Source organism: Chiloscyllium punctatum, chromosome 3 (genome assembly GCF_047496795.1).
Source record: "Chiloscyllium punctatum isolate Juve2018m chromosome 3, sChiPun1.3, whole genome shotgun sequence".
Classification (NCBI taxonomy): Eukaryota; Metazoa; Chordata; class Chondrichthyes; order Orectolobiformes; family Hemiscylliidae; genus Chiloscyllium; species Chiloscyllium punctatum.
The window spans coordinates 858,709-876,604 of NC_092741.1; the positions used below are offsets into that span (position 1 = coordinate 858,709).

At 54.5% G+C, this 17,896-nt stretch overlaps 1 pseudogene; it reads right to left on the reverse strand.

Moving 5' to 3' along the window:
* Positions 1-14,831: 14,831 nt before the first annotated feature.
* Positions 14,832-16,306, reverse strand: LOC140453747 (heat shock 70 kDa protein-like; annotated as a pseudogene).
* Positions 16,307-17,896: the final 1,590 nt, after the last annotated feature.

Genomic DNA, 17,896 nt, shown 5'->3' on the forward strand with positions numbered 1-17,896 from the left:
CATGAGGTTCACATTCTTAAGAACATCATTATTCTCCAACTTGCATCCTTATCACAAAGTCTGCAACAAATGTCTCCAGACCCTAGAGGTGTTATTTTTCTCTCCCTGTAGTCTTATCAGTCAAAGACTTATTCTTCTCTGTGCTGTAGCAGATGTCTCTGTATCAATCTGTAGCAGATGTCTCTCGAGTCGTTTCCCTGTCTTGCAGTCTCTATCAGTCAAGGACTTCTCCTTTACTGTCTGTGTTTATGGTTTCATCAATCAAGGGCCTGCTTGTTTTACTCTGCTCACAAATTGTCAGCATTCTGCACAATTTAAACTATTCTACTTTTGAGTATACAAAATGTTTTTAGAGAAAAAAACAAAAAGTCTAATGTTTTAGAAAAGACGTCACTCTGCTTACAAATTGTCAGCAATATGCACAATTTAAACTATTCTACTTTTGAGTATATAAAATGTTCTAGAAAAGAAACAAAAGTTTTGTCTTTTATTATGGATCAGTCTGTGGTCCAGGCACATCTTAAAGTTTAAACCGAAATTACCTCTCACACTTACTGTGTGCGTGATTGGGGCCCAGTGTGTGGTGGGACCCACGGGGATCTGTGCTGGGTCCCTTACTGTGTGTGTGATTGGGGCCCAGTGTGTGGTGGGGTCCCACGGGGATCTGTGCTGGGTCCCTTACTGTGTGTGTGATTGGGGCCCAGTGTGTGGTGGGGACCCACAGGGATCTGTGCTGGGTCCCTTACTGTGTGTGTGACTCGGGCCCATTGTGTGGTGGGGACCCACAGGGATCTGTGCTGGGTCCCTTACTGTGACTGTGATTGGGGCCCAGTGTGTGTTGTGGACCCACAGGGATCTGTGCTGGGTCCCTTACTGTGTGTGTGATTGGAGCCCAGTGTGTGGTGGGGACCCACAGGGATCTGTGCTGGGTCCCTTACTGTGTGTGTGACTGGAGCCCAGTGTGTGGTGGGGTCCCACAGGGATCTGTGCTGGGTCCCTTACTGTGTGTGTGATTGGAGCCCAGTGTGTGGTGGGGACCCACAGGGATCTGTACTGGGTCCCTTACTGTGTTTGTGATTGGGGCCCAGTGTGTGGTGGGGTCCCACAGGGATTTGTGCTGCGTCCCTTACTGTGTGTGTGACTGGGGCCCAGTGTGTGGTGGGGACCCACAGGGATCTGTGCTGGGTCCCTTACTGTGTGTGTGATTGGGGCCCAGTGTGTGGTGGGAGCCCACAGGGATCTGTGCTGGGTCTCTTACTGTGTGTGTGACTGGAGCCCAGTGTGTGGTGGGGTCCCACAGGGATCTGTGCTGGGTCCCTTACTGTGTGTGTGATTGGGGCCCAGTGTGTGGTGGGGACCCACAGGGATCTGTGCTGGGTCCCTTACTGTGTGTGTGATTGGGGCCCAGTGTGTTGTGGGGCCCACGGGGATCTGTGCTGGGTCCCTTACTCTGTGTGTGATTGGGGCCCAGTGTATGGTGGGGACCCACAGGGATCTGTGCTGGGTTCCTTACTGTGTGAGTGATTGGGGCCCAGTATGTGGTGGGGACCCATGGGGATGTGTGCTGGGTCCCTTACTGTGTGTGTGACTGGAGCCCAGTGTGTGGTGGGGACCCACAGGCATCTGTGCTGGGTCCCTTACTGTGTGTGTGACTGGAGCCCAGTGTGTGGTGGGGTCCCACAGGGATCTGTGCTGGGTCCCTTACTGTGTGTGTGATTGGAGCCCAGTGTGTGGTGGGGATCCACAGGGATCTGTGCTGGGTCCCTTACTGTGTGTGTGATTGGGGCCCAGTGTGTGGTGGGGTCCCACAGGGATTTGTGCTGCGTCCCTTACTGTGTGTGTGACTGGGGCCCAGTGTGTGGTGGGGACCCACAGGGATCTGTGCTGGGTCCCTTACTGTGTGTGTGATTGGGGCCCAGTGTGTGGTGGGAGCCCACAGGGATCTGTGCTGGGTCTCTAACTGTGTGTGTGATTGGGGCCCAGTGTGCGGTGGGGTCCCACGGGGATCTGTGCTGGGTCCCTTACTCTGTGTGTGATTGGGGCCCAGTGTGTGGTGGGGACCCACAGGGATCTGTGCTGGGTCCCTTACTGTGTGTGTGATTGGGGCCCAGTGTGTGGTGGGGCCCATGGGGATCTGTGCTGGGTCCCTTCCTCTGTGTGTGATTGGGGCCCAGTGTATGGTGGGGACCCACAGGGATCTGTGCTGGGTCCCTTACTGTGTGAGTGATTGGGGCCCAGTATGTGGTGGGGACCCATGGGGATCTGTGCTGGGTCCCTTACTGTGTGTGTGACTGGGGCCCAGTGTGTGGTGGGGGCCCACAGGGATCTGTGCTGGGTCCCTTACTGTGTGTGTGATTGGGGCCCACTGTGAGGTGGGGTCCCACAGGGATCTGTGCTGGGTCCCTTACTGTGTGTGTGATTGGGTCCCAGTGTGTGTTGGGGGCCCACAGGGATCTGTGCTGGGTCCCTTACTGTGTGTGTGATTGGGGCCCAGTGTGTGGTGGGGACCCACAGGGATCTGTGCTGGGTCCCTTACTGTGTGTGTGACTGGGGCCCAGTGTGTGGTGGGGACCCACAGGGATCTGTGCTGGGTCCCTTACTGTGTGTGTGATTGGGGCCCAGTGTGTGGTGGGGCCCATGGGGATCTGTGCTGGGTCCCTTCCTCTGTGTGTGATTGGGGCCCAGTGTATGGTGGGGACCCACAGGGATCTGTGCTGGGTCCCTTACTGTGTGTGTGACTGGGGCCCAGTGTGTGGTGGGGGCCCACAGGGATCTGTGCTGGGTCCCTTACTGTGTGTGTGATTGGGGCCCAGTGTGAGGTGGGGTCCCACAGGGATCTGTGCTGGGTCCCTTACTGTGTGTGTGATTGGGTCCCAGTGTGTTTTGGGGGCCCACAGGGATCTGTGCTGGGTCCCATACTGTGTGTGTGATTGGGGCCCAGTGTGTGGTGGGGACCCACAGGGATCTGTGCTGGGTCCCTTACTGTGTGTGTGACTGGGGCCCAGTGTGTGGTGGGGACCCACAGGGATCTGTGCTGGGTCCCTTACTGTGTGTGTGATTGGGGCCCAGTGTGTGGTGGGGACCCACAGGGATCTGTGCTGGGTCCCTTACTGTGTATGTGATTGGGGCCCAGTGTGTGGTGGGGACCCACAGGGATCTGTGCTGGGTCCCTTACTGTGTGTGTGACTGGGGCCCAGTGTGTGGTGGGGACCGACAGGGATCTGTGCTGGGTCCCTTACTGTGTGTGTGACTGGGGCCAGGTGTGTGGTGGGGCCCACAGGGATCTGTGCTGGGTCCCTTACTGTGTGTGTGATTGGGGCCCAGTGTGTGGTGGGGGCCCACGGGGATCTGTGCTGGGTCCCTTACTGTGTGTGTGATTGGGGCCCAGTGTGTGGTGGGGACCCAAGGGGATCTGTGCTGGGTCCCTTACTGTGTGTGTGACTGGGGCCCAGTGTGTGGTGGGGACCCACGGGGATCTGTACTGGGTCCCTTACTGTGTGTGTGATTGGGGCCCAGTGTGTGGTGGGGTACCACAGGGATCTGTGCTGTGTCCCTTACTGTGTGTGTGACTGGGGTCCAGTGTGTGGTGGGGTCCCACAGGGATCTGTGCTGGGTCCCTTACTCTGTGTGTGATTGGGGCCCAGTGTGTGGTGGGGTCCCACAGGGATCTGTGCTGTGTCCCTTACTGTGTGTGTGATTGGGGCCCAGTGTGTGGTGGGGACCCACAGGGATCTGTGCTGGGTCCCTTACTGTGTGAGTGATTGGGGCCCAGTATGTGGTGGGGACCCATGGGGATCTGTGCTGGGTCCCTTACTGTGTGTGTGACTGTGGCCCAGTGTGTGGTGGGGGCCCACAGGGATCTGTGCTGGGTCCCTTACTGTGTGTGTGATTGGGGCCCAGTGTGAGGTGGGGTCCCACAGGGATCTGTGCTGGGTCCCTTACTATGTGTGTGATTGGGTCCCAGTGTGTGTTGGGGGCCCACAGGGATCTGTGCTGGGTCCCTTACTGTGTGTGTGATTGGGGCCCAGTGTGTGGTGGGGACCCACAGGGATCTGTGCTGGGTCCCTTACTGTGTGTGTGACTGGGGCCCAGTGTGTGGTGGGGACCCACAGGGATCTGTGCTGGGTCCCTTACTGTGTGTGTGATTGGGGCCCAGTGTGTGGTGGGGACCCACAGGGATCTGTGCTGGGTCCCTTACTGTGTATGTGATTGGGGCCCAGTGTGTGGTGGGGACCCACAGGGATCTGTGCTGGGTCCCTTACTGTGTGTGTGACTGGGGCCCAGTGTGTGGTGGGGACCCACAGGGATCTGTGCTGGGTCCCTTACTGTATGTGTGACTGGGGCCCAGTGTGTGGTGGGGCCCACAGGGATCTGTGCTGGGTCCCTTACTGTGTGTGTGATTGGGGCCCAGTGTGTGGTGGGGGCCCACGGGGATCTGTGCTGGGTCCCTTACTGTGTGTGTGATTGGGGCCCAGTGTGTGGTGGGGACCCACGGGGATCTGTGCTGGGTCCCTTACTGTGTGTGTGACTGGGGCCCAGTGTGTGGTGGGGACCCACGGGGATCTGTGCTGGGTCCCTTACTGTGTGTGTGACTGGGGCCCAGTGTGTGGTGGGGACCCACGGGGATCTGTGCTGGGTCCCTTACTGTGTGTGTGATTGGGGCCCAGTGTGTGGTGGGGACCCACAGGGATCTGTGCTGTGTCCCTTACTGTGTGTGTGACTGGGGTCCAGTGTGTGGTGGGGTCCCACAGGGAACTGTGCTGGGTCCCTTACTGTGTGTGTGATTGGGGCCCAGTGTGTGGTGGGGACCCACAGGGATCTGTGCTGGATCCCTTACTGTGTGTGTGACTGGGGCCCAGTGTGTGGTGGGGTCCCACGGGGATCTGTGCTGGGTCCCTTACTGTGTGTGTGATTGGGGCACAGTGTGTGGTGGGGGCCCATGGGGATCTGTGCTGGGTCCCTTACTGTGTGTGTGATTGGGGCCCAGTGTGTGGTGGGGACCCACAGGGATCTGTGCTGGGTCCCTTACTGTGTGTGTGACTGGGGCCCAGTGTGTGGTGGGGACCCACAGGGATCTGTGCTGGGTCCCTTACTGTGTGTGTGATTGGGGCCCAGTGTGTGGTGGGGCCCATGGGGATCTGTGCTGGGTCCCTTCCTCTGTGTGTGATTGGGGCCCAGTGTGTGGTGGGGACCCACGGGGATCTGTGCTGGGTCCCTTACTGTGTGTGTGACTGGGGCCCAGTGTGTGGTGGGGACCCACGGGGATCTGTGCTGGGTCCCTTACTGTGTGTGTGATTGGGGCCCAGTGTGTGGTGGGGACCCACAGGGATCTGTGCTGGGTCCCTTACTGTGTGTGTGATTGGGGCCCAGAGTGTGGTGGGGACCCACAGGGATCTGTGCTGGGTCCCTTTCTGTGTGTGTGATTGGGGCCCTGTGTGTGGTGGGGTGCCACAGGGATCTGTGCTGGGTCCCTTACTGTGTGTGTGATTGAGGCCCAGTGTGTGGTGGGGACCAAAGGGATCTGTGCTGGATCCCTTACTGTGTCTGTGATTGGGGCCCAGTGTGTGGTGGGGACCCACAGGGATCTGTGCTGGGTCCCTTACTGTGTGTGTGATTGGGGCCCAGTGTGCGGTCGGGGCCCATGGGGATCTGTGCTGGGTCCCTTACTGTGTGTGTGATTGGGGCCCAGTGTGTGGTGGGGTCCCACAGGGATCTGTGCTGGGTCCCTTACTGTGTGTGTGACTGGAGCCCAGTGTGTGGTGGGGACCCACAGGGATCTGTGCTGGGTCCCTTACGGTGTGTGTGATTGGGGCCCAGTGTGTGGTCGGGACCCACAGGGATCTGTGCTGGGTCTCTTACTCTGTGTGTGATTAGGGCCCAGTGTGTGGTGGGGACCCACAGGGATCTGTGCTGGGTCCCTTACTGTGTGTGTGATTGGGGCCCAGTGTGTGGTCGGGACCCACAGGGATCTGAGCTGGGTCTCTTACTCTGTATGTGATTAGGGCCCAGTGTGTGGTGGGGACCCACAGGGATCTGTGCTGGGTCCCTTACTGTGTGTGTGATTGGGGCCCAGTGTGTGGTGGGGACCCACAGGGATCTGTGCTGGGTCCCTTACTGTGTGTGTGATTAGGGCCCAGTGTGTGGTGGGGACCCACAGGGATCTGTGCTGGGACCCTTACTGTGTCTGTGATTGGGGCCCAGTGTGTGGTGGGGTCCCACAGGGATCTGTGCTGCGTCCCTTACTGTGTGCGTGATTGGGGCCCAGTGTGTGGTGGGACCCACGGGGATCTGTGCTGGGTCCCTTACTGTGTGTGTGATTGGGGCCCAGTGTGTGGTGGGGTCCCACGGGGATCTGTGCTGGGTCCCTTACTGTGTGTGTGATTGGGGCCCAGTGTGTGGTGGGGACCCACAGGGATCTGTGCTGGGTCCCTTACTGTGTGTGTGACTCGGGCCCATTGTGTGGTGGGGACCCACAGGGATCTGTGCTGGGTCCCTTACTGTGACTGTGATTGGGGCCCAGTGTGTGTTGTGGACCCACAGGGATCTGTGCTGGGTCCCTTACTGTGTGTGTGATTGGAGCCCAGTGTGTGGTGGGGACCCACAGGGATCTGTGCTGGGTCCCTTACTGTGTGTGTGACTGGAGCCCAGTGTGTGGTGGGGTCCCACAGGGATCTGTGCTGGGTCCCTTACTGTGTGTGTGATTGGAGCCCAGTGTGTGGTGGGGACCCACAGGGATCTGTGCTGGGTCCCTTACTGTGTTTGTGATTGGGGCCCAGTGTGTGGTGGGGTCCCACAGGGATTTGTGCTGCGTCCCTTACTGTGTGTGTGACTGGGGCCCAGTGTGTGGTGGGGACCCACAGGGATCTGTGCTGGGTCCCTTACTGTGTGTGTGATTGGGGCCCAGTGTGTGGTGGGAGCCCACAGGGATCTGTGCTGGGTCTCTTACTGTGTGTGTGACTGGAGCCCAGTGTGTGGTGGGGTCCCACAGGGATCTGTGCTGGGTCCCTTACTGTGTGTGTGATTGGGGCCCAGTGTGTGGTGGGGACCCACAGGGATCTGTGCTGGGTCCCTTACTGTGTGTGTGATTGGGGCCCAGTGTGTTGTGGGGCCCACGGGGATCTGTGCTGGGTCCCTTACTCTGTGTGTGATTGGGGCCCAGTGTATGGTGGGGACCCACAGGGATCTGTGCTGGGTTCCTTACTGTGTGAGTGATTGGGGCCCAGTATGTGGTGGGGACCCATGGGGATCTGTGCTGGGTCCCTTACTGTGTGTGTGACTGGAACCCAGTGTGTGGTGGGGACCCACAGGCATCTGTGCTGGGTCCCTTACTGTGTGTGTGACTGGAGCCCAGTGTGTGGTGGGGTCCCACAGGGATCTGTGCTGGGTCCCTTACTGTGTGTGTGATTGGAGCCCAGTGTGTGGTGGGGATCCACAGGGATCTGTGCTGGGTCCCTTACTGTGTGTGTGATTGGGGCCCAGTGTGTGGTGGGGTCCCACAGGGATTTGTGCTGCGTCCCTTACTGTGTGCGTGATTGGAGCCCAGTGTGTGGTGGGGACCCACAGGGATCTGTGCTGGGTCCCTTACTGTGTGTGTGACTGGAGCCCAGTGTGTGGTGGGGACCCACAGGGAACTGTGCTGGGTCCCTTACTGTGTGCGTGATTGGAGCCCAGTGTGTGGTGGGGACCCACAGGGATCTGTGCTGGGTCCCTTACTGTGTGTGTGATTGGGGCCCAGTGTGTGGTGGGAGCCCACAGGGATCTGTGCTGGGTCTCTTACTGTGTGTGTGATTGGGGCCCAGTGTGCGGTGGGGTCCCACGGGGATCTGTGCTGGGTCCCTAACTCTGTGTGTGATTGGGGCCCAGTGTGTGGTGGGGACCCACAGGGATCTGTGCTGGGTCCCTTACTGTGTGTGTGATTGGGGCCCAGTGTGTGGTGGGGCCCATGGGGATCTGTGCTGGGTCCCTTCCTCTGTGTGTGATTGGGGCCCAGTGTATGGTGGGGACCCACAGGGATCTGTGCTGGGTCCCTTACTGTGTGAGTGATTGGGGCCCAGTATGTGGTGGGGACCCATGGGGATCTGTGCTGGGTCCCTTACTGTGTGTGTGACTGGGGCCCAGTGTGTGGTGGGGGCCCACAGGGATCTGTGCTGGGTCCCTTACTGTGTGTGTGATTGGGGCCCACTGTGAGGTGGGGTCCCACAGGGATCTGTGCTGGGTCCCTTACTGTGTGTGTGATTGGGTCCCAGTGTGTGTTGGGGGCCCACAGGGATCTGTGCTGGGTCCCTTACTGTGTGTGTGATTGGGGCCCAGTGTGTGGTGGGGACCCACAGGGATCTGTGCTGGGTCCCTTACTGTGTGTGTGACTGGGGCCCAGTGTGTGGTGGGGACCCACAGGGATCTGTGCTGGGTCCCTTACTGTGTGTGTGATTGGGGCCCAGTGTGTGGTGGGGCCCATGGGGATCTGTGCTGGGTCCCTTCCTCTGTGTGTGATTGGGGCCCAGTGTATGGTGGGGACCCACAGGGATCTGTGCTGGGTCCCTTACTGTGTGTGTGACTGGGGCCCAGTGTGTGGTGGGGGCCCACAGGGATCTGTGCTGGGTCCCTTACTGTGTGTGTGATTGGGGCCCAGTGTGAGGTGGGGTCCCACAGGGATCTGTGCTGGGTCCCTTACTGTGTGTGTGATTGGGTCCCAGTGTGTTTTGGGGGCCCACAGGGATCTGTGCTGGGTCCCATACTGTGTGTGTGATTGGGGCCCAGTGTGTGGTGGGGACCCACAGGGATCTGTGCTGGGTCCCTTACTGTGTATGTGATTGGGGCCCAGTGTGTGGTGGGGACCCACAGGGATCTGTGCTGGGTCCCTTACTGTGTGTGTGACTGGGGCCCAGTGTGTGGTGGGGACCCACAGGGATCTGTGCTGGGTCCCTTACTGTGTGTGTGACTGGGGCCAGGTGTGTGGTGGGGCCCACAGGGATCTGTGCTGGGTCCCTTACTGTGTGTGTGATTGGGGCCCAGTGTGTGGTGGGGGCCCACGGGGATCTGTGCTGGGTCCCTTACTGTGTGTGTGATTGGGGCCCAGTGTGTGGTGGGGACCCAAGGGGATCTGTGCTGGGTCCCTTACTGTGTGTGTGACTGGGGCCCAGTGTGTGGTGGGGACCCACGGGGATCTGTGCTGGGTCCCTTACTGTGTGTGTGATTGGGGCCCAGTGTGTGGTGGGGTACCACAGGGATCTGTGCTGTGTCCCTTACTGTGTGTGTGACTGGGGTCCAGTGTGTGGTGGGGTCCCACAGGGATCTGTGCTGGGTCCCTTACTCTGTGTGTGATTGGGGCCCAGTGTGTGGTGGGGTCCCACAGGGATCTGTGCTGTGTCCCTTACTGTGTGTGTGATTGGGGCCCAGTGTGTGGTGGGGACCCACAGGGATCTGTGCTGGGTCCCTTACTGTGTGAGTGATTGGGGCCCAGTATGTGGTGGGGACCCATGGGGATCTGTGCTGGGTCCCTTACTGTGTGTGTGACTGTGGCCCAGTGTGTGGTGGGGGCCCACAGGGATCTGTGCTGGGTCCCTTACTGTGTGTGTGATTGGGGCCCAGTGTGTGGTGGGGTACCACAGGGATCTGTGCTGTGTCCCTTACTGTGTGTGTGACTGGGGTCCAGTGTGTGGTGGGGTCCCACAGGGATCTGTGCTGGGTCCCTTACTCTGTGTGTGATTGGGGCCCAGTGTGTGGTGGGGTCCCACAGGGATCTGTGCTGTGTCCCTTACTGTGTGTGTGATTGGGGCCCAGTGTGTGGTGGGGACCCACAGGGATCTGTGCTGGGTCCCTTACTGTGTGAGTGATTGGGGCCCAGTATGTGGTGGGGACCCATGGGGATCTGTGCTGGGTCCCTTACTGTGTGTGTGACTGTGGCCCAGTGTGTGGTGGGGGCCCACAGGGATCTGTGCTGGGTCCCTTACTGTGTGTGTGATTGGGGCCCAGTGTGAGGTGGGGTCCCACAGGGATCTGTGCTGGGTCCCTTACTATGTGTGTGATTGGGTCCCAGTGTGTGTTGGGGGCCCACAGGGATCTGTGCTGGGTCCCTTACTGTGTGTGTGATTGGGGCCCAGTGTGTGGTGGGGACCCACAGGGATCTGTGCTGGGTCCCTTACTGTGTGTGTGACTGGGGCCCAGTGTGTGGTGGGGACCCACAGGGATCTGTGCTGGGTCCCTTACTGTGTGTGTGATTGGGGCCCAGTGTGTGGTGGGGACCCACAGGGATCTGTGCTGGGTCCCTTACTGTGTATGTGATTGGGGCCCAGTGTGTGGTGGGGACTCACAGGGATCTGTGCTGGGTCCCTTACTGTGTGTGTGACTGGGGCCCAGTGTGTGGTGGGGACCCACAGGGATCTGTGCTGGGTCCCTTACTGTATGTGTGACTGGGGCCCAGTGTGTGGTGGGGCCCACAGGGATCTGTGCTGGGTCCCTTACTGTGTGTGTGATTGGGGCCCAGTGTGTGGTGGGGGCCCACGGGGATCTGTGCTGGGTCCCTTACTGTGTGTGTGATTGGGGCCCAGTGTGTGGTGGGGACCCACGGGGATCTGTGCTGGGTCCCTTACTGTGTGTGTGACTGGGGCCCAGTGTGTGGTGGGGACCCACGGGGATCTGTGCTGGGTCCCTTACTGTGTGTGTGATTGGGGCCCAGTGTGTGGTGGGGTCCCACAGGGATCTGTGCTGTGTCCCTTACTGTGTGTGTGACTGGGGTCCAGTGTGTGGTGGGGTCCCACAGGGAACTGTGCTGGGTCCCTTACTGTGTGTGTGATTGGGGCCCAGTGTGTGGTGGGGACCCACAGGGATCTGTGCTGGATCCCTTACTGTGTGTGTGACTGGGGCCCAGTGTGTGGTGGGGTCCCACGGGGATCTGTGCTGGGTCCCTTACTGTGTGTGTGATTGGGGCCCAGTGTGTGGTGGGGGCCCATGGGGATCTGTGCTGGGTCCCTTACTGTGTGTGTGATTGGGGCCCAGTGTGTGGTGGGGACCCACAGGGATCTGTGCTGGGTCCCTTACTGTGTGTGTGATTGGGGCCCAGTGTGTGGTGGGGACCCACAGGGATCTGTGCTGGATCCCTTACTGTGTGTGTGACTGGGGCCCAGTGTGTGGTGTGGTCCCACGGGGATCTGTGCTGGGTCCCTTACTGTGTGTGTGATTGGGTCCCAGTGTGTGGTGGCGTCCCACAGGGATCTGTGCTGGGTCCCTTACTGTGTATGTCATTGGGGCCCAGTGTGTGGTGGGGACCCACAGGGATCTGTGCTGGGTCCCTTACTGTGTGTGTGACTGGGGCCCAGTGTGTGACGGGGTCCCACAGGGATCTGTGCTGGGTCCCTTCCTGTGTGTGTGATTGGGGCCCAGTGTGTGATGGGGACCCACAGGGATCTGTGCTGGGTCCCTTACTGTGTGTGTGATTGGGGCCCAGTGTGTGGTGGGGACCCACGGGGATCTGTGCTGGGTCCCTTACTGTGTGTGTGACTGGGGCCCAGTGTGTGGTGGGGACCCACGGGGATCTGTGCTGGGTCCCTTACTGTGTGTGTGATTGGGGCCTAGTGTGTGGTTGGGGTCCCACAGGGATCTGTGCTGGGTCCCTTACTGTGTGTGATTGGGGCCCAGTGTGTGGTGGGGTCCCACAGGGATCTGTGCTGGGTCCCTTACTGTGTGTGATATTCGTAAACAATACGGATGAGAATGTGGGGGTGGTGGTTGGGGGATGGGGTGTGGGTTTTGGGGGGGTGGGGTTGGTGTTGGGGTGAGCGGGGTATGGGGTGATAACATTAAGTTTCTGGGTGAGGAAGATTGGTCGGGTTGTTAACAGTGAGGAAGATGACCTTGGGTTCCAGGGGGATCTAATCCGATTGGTCAGATGGGCAGGTCCGGAGCAGATGGAGATTAACCCTGATCACTGTGAGTTTAACCCTGATCACTGTGAGTTTAACCCTGATCACTGTGAGGTTAACCCTGATCACTGTGTGATGGAGTTTAACCCTGATCACTGTGAGGTTAACCCTGATCACTGTGAGATGGAGTTTAACCCTGATCACTGTGAGATGGAGTTTAACCCTGATCACTGTGAGATGGAGTTTAACCCTGATCACTGTGAGGTTAACTGTGAGAGGTAATTTCGGTTTAAACTTTAAGATGTGCCTGGACCACAGACTGATCTATAATAAAAGACAAAACTTTTGTTTCTTTTCTAAAACATTTTGTATACTCAAAAGTAGAATAGTTTAAATTGTGCAGAATGCTGACAATTTGTGAGCAGAGTAAAAACAAACAGGCCCTTGATTGATGAAACCATTAACACAGGCAGGGAAGAATGAGTCCTTGACTGATAATACTGCAGGGTGAGAGAAACAACTTTGGAGACTCTGAAGACTTTGTGATAAGGGTGCAAATCAAAGAATAATGATGTTTTTAAGAATGTGAACCTCATGGCTCGTTAGAGCCAGGAAGGGGAGGGTCTGGAGGCATTTGTTGCAGACTTTGTGATAAGGGTGTAAATCGAAGAATAATGATGTTTTTAAGAATGTGAACCTCATGGCTTGTTAGAGCCAAGGAGGGGAGGGATTTGTACTGTATATAATGAGAAACTTTGTAAGCCTCAGCGCGCCTTTTACTCAGAAGGGTGCCCGACTCTGCAGACTTGCTAATAAAACTTTGTTTTCCTGAATTTGTCTAGAGCGATTATTAAGAAGCGATTTTCGTTTCTAACAACTTGGGGGCTCGTTGTCCGGGATCAACACTCCGGCCGCGGGGGGAGCTGAGGAAGGACATCGGAGAAGGTGCACCCTGCTGATTTCAGCAGTCCCTGATTCCTTGCTTGTCGCCCCGCGCGGCTTGAGCGAGTGATATCCGGGAGGCTCAGGAAAACAAAGGAGGGGTGTAACCGAGGCAGTGGGGACGGTTAACGATCGAGTAATTTCGGTGCACCGAACCCAGGTAAGAAAAACTTGCGGGGACCGTGTTTCCGGCCGCCTGGGGACCTACGGGGTGCCTGTGGATTTTTCTACAGAGACGTAGGACTCAGGTATCTAGAGACCGGGGCTGGCCTGTGAGGGATTTTGCAGAGACCGTGTTTGCGGAGGAACGTGTACCTACGGGGTGCCTGTGATCTGTTTCACAGAGACGTAGGACACAGGAATCCAAAGACCGGGGGTGCCTGCAAAGGAACCTGGGCGATCACGGGACTGAAGGTCCGGGAATTGGCTACATTGTGATAGATTATCACGGGAGAAATATGAAGTCCTCGGAAATGGGAAATAAGGGATCTAAGGCGATTAAGGGATGGGCTGGGGTATGTTTTGTTATTTGTAGATAGAATAAGTATAAGTAGCAGGAAATGATCTTGGAAACATATGTTGTAAAATCCATATAAGTGGGAGCTTATAAAAATAATGGGTAAAGATGCTGCTGGGAGTTGTCCACAGACCCATCAACAGTAGCTTTCTTTGGGACAGAATAGTTCAGGGAGAAAATAAGGTGTGTAAAAAAACAGGCAGTATATTTATCACTGGTGATTTTAATTTTCATGTAGATTGGGAAAATCAAGTTGCCTAAGGAAGTCAGAAGGACACTTTTCTAGAATCATATGTTCTACATCCAAATGGGAATCAAGCTATTTTGCGTCTGATAATATATACTGAGGAAGGTTTAATACATGATCACAAAGTAAAAATAAACTCTAAAGGTTACAGTGACCATAATATGATAGAAGTTAGCATTCATGTTAAGAGTAAGAAACTTGGGTTGAAAACAACTGTGCTATAAACTCGAAGAAGGTAGGCATTGTGCAGAGTTAACTGGAGTGGACTCAGAAAGAAGTTTAATAGAAAAGACAACTAATGAACAACTGCACACTTTTATGAAAATAGTTCATGACTCCCAGTTTCCTCAGTGAGGAAAAATGATTCCAGGAAGGGAATATCAAAGAATGATTAACCAAGGAAAAAAAAACAGACAGAGTTGAAAGAAAAGTCATAAAAATGGAAAAGATTGTGAGAGAATCAATGTCTGGAAGGTATCAAAAAAAAACTTAAATTTTGCTGCAAACAAAAAAACATTTATGACAGCAACAGACACACAATGCATGAAAATTGGTCCTATCCACTTAATGATTCAAATGGTTAAACAAGCTTTTGGAGAACACAAAGGACATCATCTGAAAATTGGTTGTGCACGGAGAGAAATTGTATTATTGATAGCCACTGCTCGGATGTTATGCATTTTCCACCAAAGATATTTAATTGTGATTACTTTCCCCAATAATTGCATACAAATTAAGTCTGCAAAGGCTGCCAATTGTTATAACACCACCTTCTTGTGGTCTGTATGAAAATAGAATCTCTGTTGTATACTATTTATTATAAGGGAACACTGTTCCAACTACATGACAGAAAGGATAGCTGGCTTGCTTAACTGTAAGTATAACCTGTCTAAACAATAACTTCTCAGGATTAGTGACAACTGACTGAATTTCTGAATCATACGGTGCATTCTTGTAGTGTGCAGAAAACTGAGAAAGAACTCCATTAGCAGCTAAAAGGGTGTAAACTACTCAATGTATAAAACATACAGGAAACAGTTTGCAGAAAAATTCACCATTGACACGTTTAATTGCTACCATTCAAACACCCAAACTTCAGAAATGTAGGCCATCATTTACCTAACTGTGCAAATGTCCAAATCAACTGGGTTTACAGAAGCCCCGAGAAATTCTAAAGGACTGTTGCAATTTCAGGGAGGTGGGGGGATGGAATGGTGGAGAAGAGAGACCAACTGAAAATGATATTACTTTGAAGAGAGTTAAAGTTTCAATCAACCTCTTCAATTGTTGGTCCACCAGAAGGGTCCTTTCTGACTTGTTCTGAGAATGGCCCTTCGGGCATACCTCCCTGGTAAAGTTTGGCAATGATGGGCTTGCATATTTTTTGTTCAAATCTTTCAACTGCTGCTCAAAGTCCTCCTTCTCTGCTGTTTGGTTTGCCTCCAGCCAGGAGATGGCCTGGTTACACTTTTCGATGACTTTGTTCTTATCTTCCTCACTGATCTTGCCTTTCGTTTTCTCTTCCTCCACTGAACTCTTCATGTTAAATGCGTACGACTCCAGGGAATTCTTGGCTGTAATTTTCTCACGCTGCATATCATCCTGACCTTTGTACCTCTCCGCTTCCTGCACCATCCTCTCGATCTCCTCCTTACTCAACCTGCCCTTGTTATTGGTGATGGTGATTTTGCTCTCTTTGCCAGTGCTCTTGTCCACAGCAGAGACATTCAAGATGCCATTTGCGTCAATATCAAAGGTGACCTCAATCTGTGGTACACCACGTGGCGCAGGAGGGATCCCACTGAGGTCAAATTTGCCCAAGAGAACTCCGGAGGAAAGGTCTCCTGGCTCACACTCCGCCGCTCGACTTCCTCTTGCATAAGGTGGAGCCCGGAGACTGGGTACTTGTTAAGACCTGGAAGGCCGAAAAGCTCCAGCCGCGGTGGGAAGGACCGTTCCTGGTTCTGTTAACAACTGAAGCAGCTGTTCGGACGAAAGAAAAAGGGTGGGTCCACGCATCAAGGATAAAGGGGCCTGTTCCATCTGAAGAAGAAAGCACTTGGACATGCGAGCAAGGGGACAAGCCGTTGGTGGTAAAACTGAAAAGACAGCAATAATGAACTCTACTTGGACTGTATTGGTGGGGATATTGATCAATTTACTCCTGTATGTGGGGGAGGGTGAGGGGAGATGTGACAAATGTCGAACTATAGTAAGACTTGGGATTTGAATCTACTCGGGAACATTGTGTCCCATTCCTATGTGGACGATAGGTGTTACGATGTGAGTGCACGGCAAGAATGTCGGGAGGGTGGAAGACCCTATTATCAGGTGTATAATAAAGGATACGGTGGCAAAGTCCGTGGATGCCCTAAAAATGACCACTGGGTGTGTGTTAACAAAGCTGGGCAGTGGGGCCTACCCTCCATGTTGCTCAAGGAACATGTGGACAGAGTCAGGGAGACCAGAGTACAGAATACTGTACGGAAGTTAGAGAAAGAGCAGGACCGTCAAAGGACGGTCGTTGTCTCCAAGGTGCCGTCTATATACAAGGAGGTAGAAGAGGAGATCAAACTTCCCGATGTAACACAGAACCTGTTTATTGATCTTACGTCTAGGATAGCCACCGTGTTAAATATTAGCAATTGCTGGGTTTGTGGGGGGCCGCATATGACTGAACAATGGCCGTGGTCTGGTCATAGCTTAGATATATGGGAGTTACATCAGTATAATTGGACACATGTCAACGAAAGAAAAGGACAGAGGTGGAGACTGACTAACAGCCCGGAAGGCCAGTTGTGTGTTGAAGGGAAAGGGAAGATTGAGGTGGGTATCAGCCCCTGTCAGAGTGTGTTGAATGCAACCACACAAGTCTGGTGGCCTAAGGATATCACATGGTACATTGCAAAACAGGAGAACCGCAATTGTGTGAGGCTGGGTGATGACTCTCGGTTTTGGAATTGTAGCGGCTCCGGCCCTTATGAGGGCATTCCTGGGGTAAAAGAGGTGTGGAATAAAGTTGCGAAACAGGGGGGGCCTGCTCCAGATGGCCTATTTTGGATATGCGGTAATCGGGCATACTCCAAACTGCCCATGGGATGGGCTGGGGTATGCTTCCTGGGTCTAATACGACCTGCGTTCTTCCTATTACCCCGGGAGGAAGGCGATGATTTGGGGATTAAACTCTTTGACTCCCTCCGTAGGTCACCAAGGGATATCCAAGTCGGTGATTGGGGGGATGAGTGGCCACCGGCCCGGATTATTGAATACTACGGGCCAGCTACATGGGCACAGGACGGATCATGGGGATACCGTACTCCTATCTATATGTTAAATCGAATTATCAGGCTCCAAGCAGTCGTAGAGGTTATTACTAACCGGACTGCCCTGGCCCTGGAGTTGCTGGCTAAGCAGCAGGATCAGATGAGGGCTGCTATATATCAAAACCGACTTGCCTTGGATTATCTGTTGGCCTCGGAGGGGGGTGTGTACGGGAAGTTTAACCTGACAAACTGCTGTCTAGAAATTGACGATAATGGTAAAGCGGTTTTGGAAATTTCCGATGAAATTCGGAAATTGGCCCATGTGCCAGTACAATCTTGGCGTCCTCTTAGTGGCATCGGATGGTGGGATGGTCTCCTAGGTGGTAGCTGGTGGCGCACGGCGTTGCTGGTGGTTGGGGGGGGCATGATTCTTCTTCTCGTATTACCCTGCCTAACTCCCTGTATTCAGCTTCTAATTCAGAAAAATATTTCCCGACTCCAGGCAGTGGTGGTTCCACAACATGGGACGCGTGAACTTAAAGTGAGGTTGCTGCGAAAGACCAAGGATTTCCCGGGCCCTTGAGGAGGGGGGGCTATCTTGGGCAGGCACATCTTAAAGAAAGAAAAGGGTGGAATTGTGAGAGGTAATTTCGGTTTAAACTTTAAGATGTGCCTGGACCACAGACTGATCTATAATAAAAGACAAAACTTTTGTTTCTTTTCTAAAACATTTTGTATACTCAAAAGTAGAATAGTTTAAATTGTGCAGAATGCTGACAATTTGTGAGCAGAGTAAAAACAAACAGGCCCTTGATTGATGAAACCATTAACACAGGCAGGGAAGAATGAGTCCTTGACTGATAATACTGCAGGGTGAGAGAAACAACTTTGGAGACTCTGAAGACTTTGTGATAAGGGTGCAAATCAAAGAATAATGATGTTTTTAAGAATGTGAACCTCATGGCTCGTTAGAGCCAGGAAGGGGAGGGTCTGGAGGCATTTGTTGCAGACTTTGTGATAAGGGTGTAAATCGAAGAATAATGATGTTTTTAAGAATGTGAACCTCATG